The 10,946-nt window shown below is 40.6% G+C and overlaps 1 non-coding gene across 1 annotated transcript; it reads right to left on the bottom strand.

Moving 5' to 3' along the window:
* Positions 1–1,351: 1,351 nt before the first annotated feature.
* Positions 1,352–1,536, bottom strand: LOC138781846 (U2 spliceosomal RNA). Its single transcript, XR_011361564.1, has one exon. It is a non-coding gene; the product is annotated as a U2 spliceosomal RNA (small nuclear RNA).
* Positions 1,537–10,946: the final 9,410 nt, after the last annotated feature.

The following is a 10,946-nucleotide window of genomic DNA, read 5'->3' as shown; positions in this document are numbered from 1 at the left end:
GGAAACAGGTTAGGGGGATGAAGATGGAGTCTGACAGGATTACTGAGGTGACGTAGGGAGGTTAGATGTGACTCTGGCAATGCCAGACTACCAACTGTCACTGAGGAGACCACACAGCCCTTCTGGGTAGAAGGTGGGCGGAGCCAGCTTTCCCCTGGCCAATCACTAGAGTGTGATAGGTTGCAGGGGAGGAGCACTGATCAAGCTCAACACTTGTATCATTAGCAATTAATACACAACAACATATTGAATAAATATATAGCAGAACACAATACCACTACAAGAGAGCTAAGGAAGAGCAGCAAATACATAGGCCCTAATACAGACTGTCTAAGGTTGCCAATAGCAACAAAACAATTCCAGACGCCTGACAATAAATACCTTTCTGGGCCATTACATTTTCTATGAGGATTTGCGCCTGCTCTGGACAGTTCCTGACTTGGACAGAGGTGGCAGCAGAGAGCACTGTGTCAGACTGGAAAGAATACACCCCTTCCTGCAGGACATACAGCAGCTGATAAGTACTGGAAGACTGGAGATTTAGTTTTTTTTTTTGTTTTTTTCAAAAATACCATGCTGTGACTATAGTAGTATTATTGTCTGTAATGTAACAAATGGTTTTGTGTGTTTTGTTTCACTTCAGTTCTTTCCATTAGCAGAGAAAGAAATATAGAAGCCTTTCAGATTCAGCCTGACACCAGTACACTTGTAACCATATTCAACAGAAAGTCCTGGTAACCCCCATTATGTTTCACTTCCTTATTTGCTAGCTTTGCAGAAAACCACATCCCTGGGACCAATCTAAAAAGTGTATTCTCCTGTCTCCAGGGCATCTTATGTTACCCTAAAGACCTATAAAGCCTTGTTTTTGTTTTTTTTTTCCTAATTTTTTAAAAGAAGAACTCCTGCTATTTTTCTTTCTCTCAACTGGTGTCAGAAACATAGTTTCGTAATTTACTATTTAAAAATCTCAAGTCTTCCAGTACTTATCAGCTGCTGTATGTCCGGCAGGAAGTGTTGTATTCTTTCCAGTCTGACACAGTGCTCTCTGCTGCCACCTCTGTCCATGTCAGGAATTGTCCAGAGCAGGAGAGGTTTTCTATGGGGATTTGACGCTGCTCTGGACAGCTCCTGCCATGGACTGAGGTGGCAGCAGAGAGCGCTGTGTCAGACTGGACAAAAATACACCACTTCCTGTAGGACATGCAGCAGCTGATAAGTACACAAAGACTTGAGATTTTTAAATAGAATCAAAATGTCACTGTTGTTTAATTTTTTTTTTTGGCGCTAATCAATAGTCCAGGCGATTTTAAGAAACATTGTATTCGGGTTTATTAGGCAAATATGCAATTTTTGGTTCACTGAACCTGGAGGCACTGCAATACCAGGTCAATGCTGGAGAGGACAGAGCAAGCTCTTTTTCCATCTCCCTGTTCTAAAATCCATTTAATATATGGTCCCCAGATCACGTATCAGATATTTAACTGATAAGAACAGATACTACACTTGATCTTAGCCAAAAGGCCGAAAAGCGATGGCAAATATGCCATTATCTGCATTCAAACTGACTTTCCCCTGGTCCCCCCCCCCCCCCCTCCCTCATCTCTCTCGTTCACTTCTCATTATCAGGAAATCTCAACTCTTTGACATTAGTTGGGCCCTGTGTAACCTATGGAGAGAGGAGTGAGGAGGGGGGAGATTATTTGCCAGCAGTGAGCAGAGAACAAAGGATTACACAGCGGGACCTGTGTGAAAGCGGTATTCAGAGGTCAGAGAGGTCCGTGCTGACTTCAGAGGAGATAGCCCAGTGATGTAGCTGTAAATTAACTCTTTGTTGTCCTGTTTTGGTGTCTCATCTCCCTCAACCCCTCCCCTATCCATAGAAAACCATGAAGACAGGGGGGAGAGCTTCAAACTGCTTTTTCATAATATCAATGTATTTTTCGGCTAATAACCCCAATTACAGAGTTTCTTAAAATCGCCTGAACTATTGATTTATGTAATAAAAAAATGTAAACGACAGTGACACTTTAAATTACAAATCTTTATAACTTGATAAATCAGCGGAGTACCTTTTTAAGAATGAAAAATAAATCATTAAACAATTAATGAATCACATGGGGTATGGGACATTCAGAACAATTTTTTATTGAAGTCAACAAGCAAACTTTCAAATCAGCGGAATGTCATAAAAAACACTTTCTCATTTTTTTCTTCGTTAATATTTGAACAGCTAAAACACACATTGAAAACGAAACAGAAAAAAAAACAACAACCTAAAAGTAGAAAAAAAAATTAACCAAAAAAATAAGAACAAAAAAAAAAGGTATATAGGCAATGCAATTTCCATGTACAAAATGTATATGCACAGACATTCAGTGATAACTAAAGTGGTACAGGGATCCTCTAAAATGACTAGTGTAATACTTCCTTCTATATACAGTAGAAATTGGTCAGTCCCACTTAAGACTCGCTAACAACCGTTTTTTGTTTTTTTTTTTCAGTCTCGATACGTAAACTTTGATCATAAATGCCATATATTTAAAGCACTTAACATGACGATTTGCTCAGTTTTCCTATACAAACTGTTGGCTATCTGTAGACGAGAGATGAAATGGCTACAAGCATTAAAGTGCAATCTCCATAGAAGTTTATGAAACACATCCAGCATCGAACACGTGACTATTTGGAATAAAGTGCCTTTTTATTTTATGACCCCCAACCCCCCCCCCCTCTAAAATACCAAAAATAACATGGCGGATGCACGTCAATCTCTTTATTCCAGTATAATAACATGAATCGACCTGACCTGAGAGAACCAATTGACAGCAATGAGTTTCACTGCGGCGACATTAATCTTGAGGTCACAGTCTTAAAAACGCGGCAGACGATCCTTCGAAGAAGCGTCACGTCTTAAAAACAAAAAAAGTCAAATCTGAGGTTGTGCTTGTAACTAGCCGCCCATCTATATACAAAGTACACTGAAGGTGGATGTAAAATAATATATATAACAATAATAATAATAATACACAAACTTTCGAATGTACAGTACATTTACAAGAATAAAAAAAAAAAAAAAAAAAACATAAAAAAAAATTGTATTTCCTACTAAGTATCACCGACATCACATCAGTCTCACTATTTATATCTTACGTGGGACTGACCGTTTTAAAAAAATAGATATATATATAAGTGCGGATGAATTACACTTAAAAAAAAATTCAAAAAGACCCAAAAAAGGCAAAAAAACATAATAATCCCACACACCTCGTACACTATATAGTTATAATATTAATGTGGTCATATCAAGTCAAAAATACAGAAGACGCTCAGTTTATACCGTGTGAATCTGTGAACTATTTGGGGGTTAGATCATCGAAACTAGACTCTCTATATGTGCGCCGATCGCTTCTACGCTACCATCTTTTCAAGTTGTTTTTTTTTCCTGGATAGTCGAATTCGTGGTAGAGCAGTGGAGGCATCTTAAAAGAACGATTTCAAAAACTACTTACAGTAAAGATATAAAAAATAAATGCACAATTCAATGTGTAACTTTAAAAAGATTTTTTTTTTTATGTTTTTATTTTATTTTTTGTTAATTTGCGGCTTCAGAAATGCTACCGGCTTAAAAGGAAAAAAAAAAAAAAAAAGAGGATGAAGATAGGGAGCCATGGAGAGTATTATACTTGGCGGGCACTTGGTTTGCCCACGTTACATTGTTTTCCTGACCACCACGGTGATAGAAAAAAAACAAAACAAAAAACACAATATATCAAAGTAAATAAAATATGATTCAGAAAAATAGAAAAATATATATATGTACACATCTCAACAGAAGAAAAGAGGAAACCAAAACGTAGCGTTATCGTAAGAGTGGAGCAGGTTGGGACTTTTTAATATGAAAACGCAATGGTCAACTCACAGCACAGACAGCAATTACTACTCCTATATAGTAAACAATGCGAAAGGCTAAACAGGCACATTGTACCCGTATTTAAAGTGATATCTGGGCCTACTGCAATGAGTGCTTATCCACTGGATAGGTGATAAATGCTAGATTGGTGGAGATTAGAGATGAATCAATCGCAGATCTCAACAAAGCAAAGCGCTTTATTTGATCAGCACTTTGCTCATCAAGCCTGTGGCCTTTTAGCGCTCTGCTCATCAAGCCCGTGGCCTTTCAGCGCTGCTCCACTCCCTACCGCTCGTTTTACCTCGGGTGCTGGGAAAAAATGGATCTAATCCTGGGACCCTGAAAGAAGTTTCCCAGGTTTGGATCCAGCTTTTCCCGGCATCCGGGGAGAAGTGGAAGGGAGGGGATCAGCGCTGAAAGGGCTTGATGAGCAGAGCGCTGATCCAACAAAATGCTTTGCTTTGTTGAGATCAGCGATTTGCTCATCTCTAGTGGAAATCCTACCAATCAGGATTTGAAAAAGTTTAGCTACTTACTTGCCAAATCAGCGCCACCCCTGTCCTCAGGCTGTGTGTGGTATTACAATTCAACTGCAAACCCCCTCCACCCAAACTGAGGACAGGAGAGGTGTTTTTTTGTAAGAAAGTGGCCATGTTTAAACCCATGAAATGTGAATGAAACAGACGGAGTCATAGGGGGAGATTTCTCAAACATGGTGTAAAGTGAAACTGGCTCAGTTGCCCCTAGCAACCAATCAGATTCCACCTTTCATTCCTCACAGGCTCTTTGGAAAATAAAAGGTGAATTCTGATTGGTTGCTAGGGGCAACTGAGCCAGTTTCACTTTACACCATGTTTGAGAAATCTCCCCCATTGTGTTCAGACCCAGATGGATTTCTAAAAGGAGCTGGGAGAAGTTTGCAGTGAGTGTGTTCTCTCCAGGCTCTGTGCCCCGGGACATAGAAGTCAATGGGGCTGTCCCAGTTACAGGCATAGAGAATGTGGATAGAAGCGCTCCACCACAAGCTTCTCTCCCTATTGTCGGAACACTCAGACCCCAACTGATTAACATTTTTGACACCTTTCTACAACACATCACATTTTTGGACAAGGACCTGGGTTAGACCAGACATGGTAGAGGGCCCCGTGGTCGGATTTCTACCACTTTAGCATTTATCGTCTATTCAGTAGTCGTTGTAAACCAGAATATACTCCAGTCATTGCTTCCCCTTTACTTCCACTGAACTGAACTCAATGCATCACATTCGGAGTGTTACAGCCAAGATACAACATGGCCGCCCGAGGCCTCATCTGTGCCTGGTGCCTTGTCTATTTCCCAGTGATCTAAAGAGGTGAATGCTTATTCAGTTATTAGAAGACATGCTTCCCTATCCAAGAGACCAGTCAACATTAAAGTGGTTATACAAAGGAAAGAAAAGAAAAAAAACATGTCCGCTTTCCTCAAAACAGGTTGAAAGCCATACTCACTTGAGCTGTAATACCAGGCACAACCAATGGAAAGTTGTGGCGCTATTGACGCAAGAAGGCAGCCATGTTTTTCTTAACCTGGACAACCCTTTTAGAGAGGCTTTCCTATGAGATATGTCAATCATTACCAGAACCTCGGTTGTCACCATCCAAGGACCCACACCAACATGGTTTCTAAAACATGCCATAAAGTGACATAAAGGTCTACGGCCTGGGAATCAACGACTAAGCAAGTACACGGTTATCCATGAAAGCCACGATTAGTTTATAGAAGCCAAAGGCGTTGCAAACACATTGCTCCAAGTATAGTAGTGCAGAGACTGTAATACACTAAACCCTATATGTACCAACCAACATATACAAGAAAGCACTAAGAACAAACAGCACACGCATAGGACCTCACAGGCCTCAAGTAAGTGTCTAATGTCACAGGTGTATGCCATCCCTCCTCCAGGAACAAGCGTCTGAGGGAACGCCAATCAGCGCTGTAGCTTTATCAACTGGTTTTTAAGAAAAAGGTTATAAAAAATTTTGGGGGGGAGAAAATGAAAAACCAATGGCCATGCCGGATACAGTCTGTAATCCTGAACAGCTTTATCTGAGGTATCTATTTCCCAATGGATTCCATTGAGAGTAACTAGAAAAAAAAAAACCAAACACTTTCCAAGTTCAATTGCCAAAATACACAAAAGAGAATATAGATTTGAGACGGCATTGTGCAAAGCAGGCCTATAAGTAGAACGGCCAAGGACATCTATAGAAAGTTTTCTGATATACATCCTAAAGCTCTCAAAAATGGAGTGTCCCTTTAAATTTTTTTTGTTTTTTTAGAAGGGACAACAAGATCATCCTTCTGCTGGAATTCTGTAAGGAAACTTTTCCTGCAGCGCCTCCAGAGGGTATATAAAGCATTACACGGTACCCATTGAAATCAATTGGTTGCCTGGGTAAAGCGGTAAAGCACAGATGTACCCATCTTCCAAAGATTTCTTCCTAATAAATGAGGAAACTCTAGAATTCTATTCTATTCTATATTCTATACGAGGTATATTTGAAGTTGGGGGGAAAAAAACTAGAAAAATGCCATTAAGTTTGGCTTATTTATGCCAGGTAACATTTGTTGATATCGATTAAAGGGGTACTCCATTTTTTTTATTTTTTTAGAACTGGTGTCAGAAAGTTATACAGATTTGAAATTGACTTTTATTTAAAATTCTCAAGTCCTCTAGTACTTATCAGCTGCTGTATGTTCTGCAGGAAGTGGTGTATACTTTCCAGTCTGACACAGTGCTCTCTGCTGACATCTCTGTCCAGGTCAGGAACAGTCCAGAGCAGCAGCAAATCATTAGAAAGTCATTACTGCTCTGGACAGTTCCTGACATGGACAGAGGTGGCAGCAGAGAGCACTGTGTCAGACTGGAAAGAATACACCACTTCCTGCAGGACATACAGCAGCTGAAAGAAAAAAGAATTAGCCAATAAATTAAGTACACTACACTGGAAAGTGGCTACAATGGGGTCTCTTTTTTTCAGAACTTTCCTGATGCGAGTGGTCATTGTGTAGTGCTAACTTTCCTCTGTGGTGGCGCTGCAGAAAAAATGGAGACATGTCACTGATCTCTGTCACTCCTAGCAGGTGGACACTTTGTAATCAACATATTCTAACAAAAATCCACTTTCCAAGATGGAGTACTCCTTTAATTATATATTTTTTTTTAAATTGAGTTTTTATTTTATTTTAATTCTATGTATCATGGTTACAAAATGATACTTACTCAATCCCAACCACCAAAACACAAACGTGTCCTATAGGGGGAGGGAACATAAATTATGGACAAACCACTATGGGATTTTGGGATCCACTATGATACCTCTTATAATTGTTTAGCTTGCTATGTCACCCAGAGAGTTCCTAGGCTCTGTTTGCATCATACGGACTCTTCCTTTAGATGCATACAGTGCTTACACTGATTCAACATCAATTCAAAAAATAACATTTGGGTTTCCTGCGGTCACCACAAGGGGGAGCTTACTGCATACTGTAGGAGTAGGCTCTTAACGGCCCCTAGTGGTGGCTGCAGCGAAAATACTGTAATGATACATTATAACCCGTAAAGTAATCACTGTCCAACTGCTCGGCACCCCACCGAATATGAGGCCAGGGGTCCGGAACGGTCCGGAACCCCCCATCAGATGTATTCTGCCCCTACATTCACCTCTCTGTACTGTGCTGTACTCGGAGAGCACTATCAGTCCTGTGGACACATAAGGAGTGATGAATTCTGAAGGTTTTTTTTCTATCAACAATAAAGGATTATTACCCAAATTAGTGTTAAAAAGCGGAAATTCACTTTGAACAAAGTCCAAATTTAAAGGTCAACACTGGGAATTTAAGTATTTAACTTTTTACTTAGCTTCACTCCAACACCTTCTTTATACATTAAAAGTATGCGGAAAAACAGAATATTACATACAGTACATGGCAAAGAAGGGACCGCAATGGGCTTCCCACCTACCCCTGACACAATAATGACAGGTACATACAAGCAATTACATGAAAGTGTTAGCGTCATTTATAAAAACATTGGACGTGTTATTCGGATATGTCAAAAGTTTAGATCTCAAGATTACGAACAGCCAGATGAGATGCAGGGCCCCATCACTCCCCAGATGACCACCTGATCCGACTGATTACAATACATAGACTTTATTATAAGTCTATGACTCCTGTAACCAGTTGCCTTGGTTGGCCAGTCGGAGAGCGAAGGGTGCGGCCGTGCATTTCAACTGGCTATAACTTACAATCACAACGGGTCTGCGGACTCTAAACATTTGACGTTTGGATGGCATGTCACATGTTTTCACGACTGACACTAACACTTTAAGTACTTTCATCTCAGCTTGTCATATCATTAGGATAGGGGATAACAAGCTGATCGCTGGTCATCTGACTGCTAAGATCTGCACAAGTCCTGAACAAAGGCACAATTTGTCCTTGCAATGAATGGAGCGCTGACCGTGCCTGTGCTTAAAGGTGTATTTCATTCAAACATAACTCTTGATATGTTGCCGCCCATAGTGAGACTAACAATTCCTTCCATACTTGTTATTATTTATTGTCTCCTTCCCCCAGTTCTCAGCTGCTGCTTTCTGCTGAAAACACAAAAATCTGTGTGTGAGCCTTTTTCTCTGTCTCCTCCTCCTGCCCCTTCCCTTTTGAGACGGCTGTTATGTGCCGTCTGGCTTTATGACTGGCTTTATGTGCAACATTGTAGCTTTTTTGTAATGCTGGGAGGGTTAATTACAGTGATTTCATTAGCAACTTGACCTCAGATTAAACCTCCTGATATTATAGAGAAGCTACAATGTTGTAGATACGGCCTGCCAGGGACTTTTTTACATCAGCCGTCTCAGAAGGGAGGGAGGAGGAGAGGGGACAGAGAGAAAAGCTCACACACAGCTTTTTGTGTCTTCAGCAGAAAGCAGCAGCTCAGAACTGGGGGAAGAAGACTGAATAGATAATAACAAGTATGGAAGGAATTGTTAGTTTCACCATGGGCAAAAACGTATCAAAATTTATGTTTGAGTGAAATACCCTTTTAATCACTCCCTATGGGACCATAGTCCCAGGTGTCAGTCCCCCAACAATCAGCCTATACTATGGATAGGGGATAACAAACTGAGATGGGAATACGCCTTTATGGTCCTAATCAATAACTTGTTTTTCATATATTATCACCACTAGTTAAAAGAGATGTGTCCAGTATGTCAGTCCCGAGAGGATTATAATATGTGACAGTACCAAATCATGTGCCGGCCTTAAATTCCTGTTTGAATTAAAACTGCAATAATTATTCATTACTGTGACCATAACAACAACCAAGACAAGTAGAAAGTATAAGGTCTCAATGTCTACAGTAACGTAATGAGCCATTCCTTTACAGTCCTTCAACCCATTTAATTTGCAGCGAAATTGCTTATTTTCAGTAAAACGTTGCACAATTATACCAGATGATATAATAAAATACAGGTATTAGGGGAAATTGTTTCACCTTGTAGAGACCACCAGCTGGTATAGGGTGTCTTATAGACAGGCAATGCTTCATGGGAAAAGAGATATGTAAATGAGCTCTAAGCTCTCTAGTGCCATCTACAGGAGGTAATATAACATGTTCAGGGTTCTTTATTAGGTCAGACATTGAATTACAGATGAGCTACCTCTATTAAGTGACGCTAGAGAGGCATACCCTACATACTACAGCTTATTTCCTTGTGCACCAGGATATGTATAAGTCACTGTAAGTCATTACACTTAGTGAAAAAGCGGTGACAAGGCACCAGGTAAATACATTGTGTATATTTTAATTGGGACTATCAAAAAGAAATATAAAAAAACATACAACAGGCTAATACTCAGGAAGACTGAAGAAAGCTTGAGATGGTCTCCACTGCCAGTATTATGCCTCTCTGGTCACTTCTGGGGTTTTAACCACACAGGCCTGTTCAGCCAATCAGCAGCTGTAGCAGTATACTGTATCGACCACCAATTGGCCGAGCAGGATTGTGAGATCACACAGGCCTGCTCAGCCAATCAGCAGCTGTAGCAGTGTACTGCATCAATCACCAATTGGCTGAGCAGGAGTGTGACATCACACAGGCCTGCTCAGCCAATCAGCAGCTGTAGCAGTGTACTGCATCAACCACCAATTGGCGGAGCAGGCATGTGATATCACATCGGATTGGTGTAATACCTGGAGGGGTGTGTGGTCATGGCGACACTGGGGCCAGAAAGGTGAGGTCATGTTATTTTTGCTTTTATATACCTAAAAAGTGTCCTGCCTAGACAAACCCCTTAAGGATTCTTAAAGGGGTTCTACCCTTATTCACAGGATACGAGATAACCAGCTGATTGGTTGGGGTTTGACTGTTCTCTGCTCGACCACCACTCCACTCACTGTGAAACATTCCCATAGACGGTGAATGGAGCGGTGACTGAGCAGACGCACTGCGGCTGCATTCATTTAGAAGACAATTAGCCTTAGTTCTCGTTATGGGTGAAGATCCCAGAGTGTGGACCCCCACTGATCAGCTAGTTATTGTGTGGATCTGGACCAGATAACTGGGCTCAACTTTTTTTGTTGGATTACCTCTATATGGAAAAAAAATATATATATATATATATTTTCTATTTTTATTTATTCACCTAGAAAAACTAACATTTTTGTAATACAGAGGGTTTGGCTATACATAGCTTGTGGTGTTGCCTCCCATAACCTAGCACCGCAATGTTCTCGAGAGTTGGCGTAGTTGTCAAACTGAAGTTGGATGCAGCCCTAGGGTTCAGAAAACGTTGCCCAACCCAGTCAGTTTGGCAACTCGGCTCAACACTAACGTTCTGCTGTACGATAGCCTCATGTGACAGCTGCTCTACGAAGTAAACGCGCAACGTGTACATTGCCTTAACATATAGTCTAGCCCGTACCAAAGAGCGGATTTGTGTTCTCATATTGAAGCGTGTAAAAAAAAAAAAAAAAATCCTAAAAACT

This window comes from Dendropsophus ebraccatus, chromosome 1 (genome assembly GCF_027789765.1).
Source record: "Dendropsophus ebraccatus isolate aDenEbr1 chromosome 1, aDenEbr1.pat, whole genome shotgun sequence".
Classification (NCBI taxonomy): domain Eukaryota; kingdom Metazoa; phylum Chordata; class Amphibia; order Anura; family Hylidae; genus Dendropsophus; species Dendropsophus ebraccatus.
Note: the sequence above shows the minus strand (reverse complement) of the source record. Positions and strands in the feature narration are given on the sequence as shown.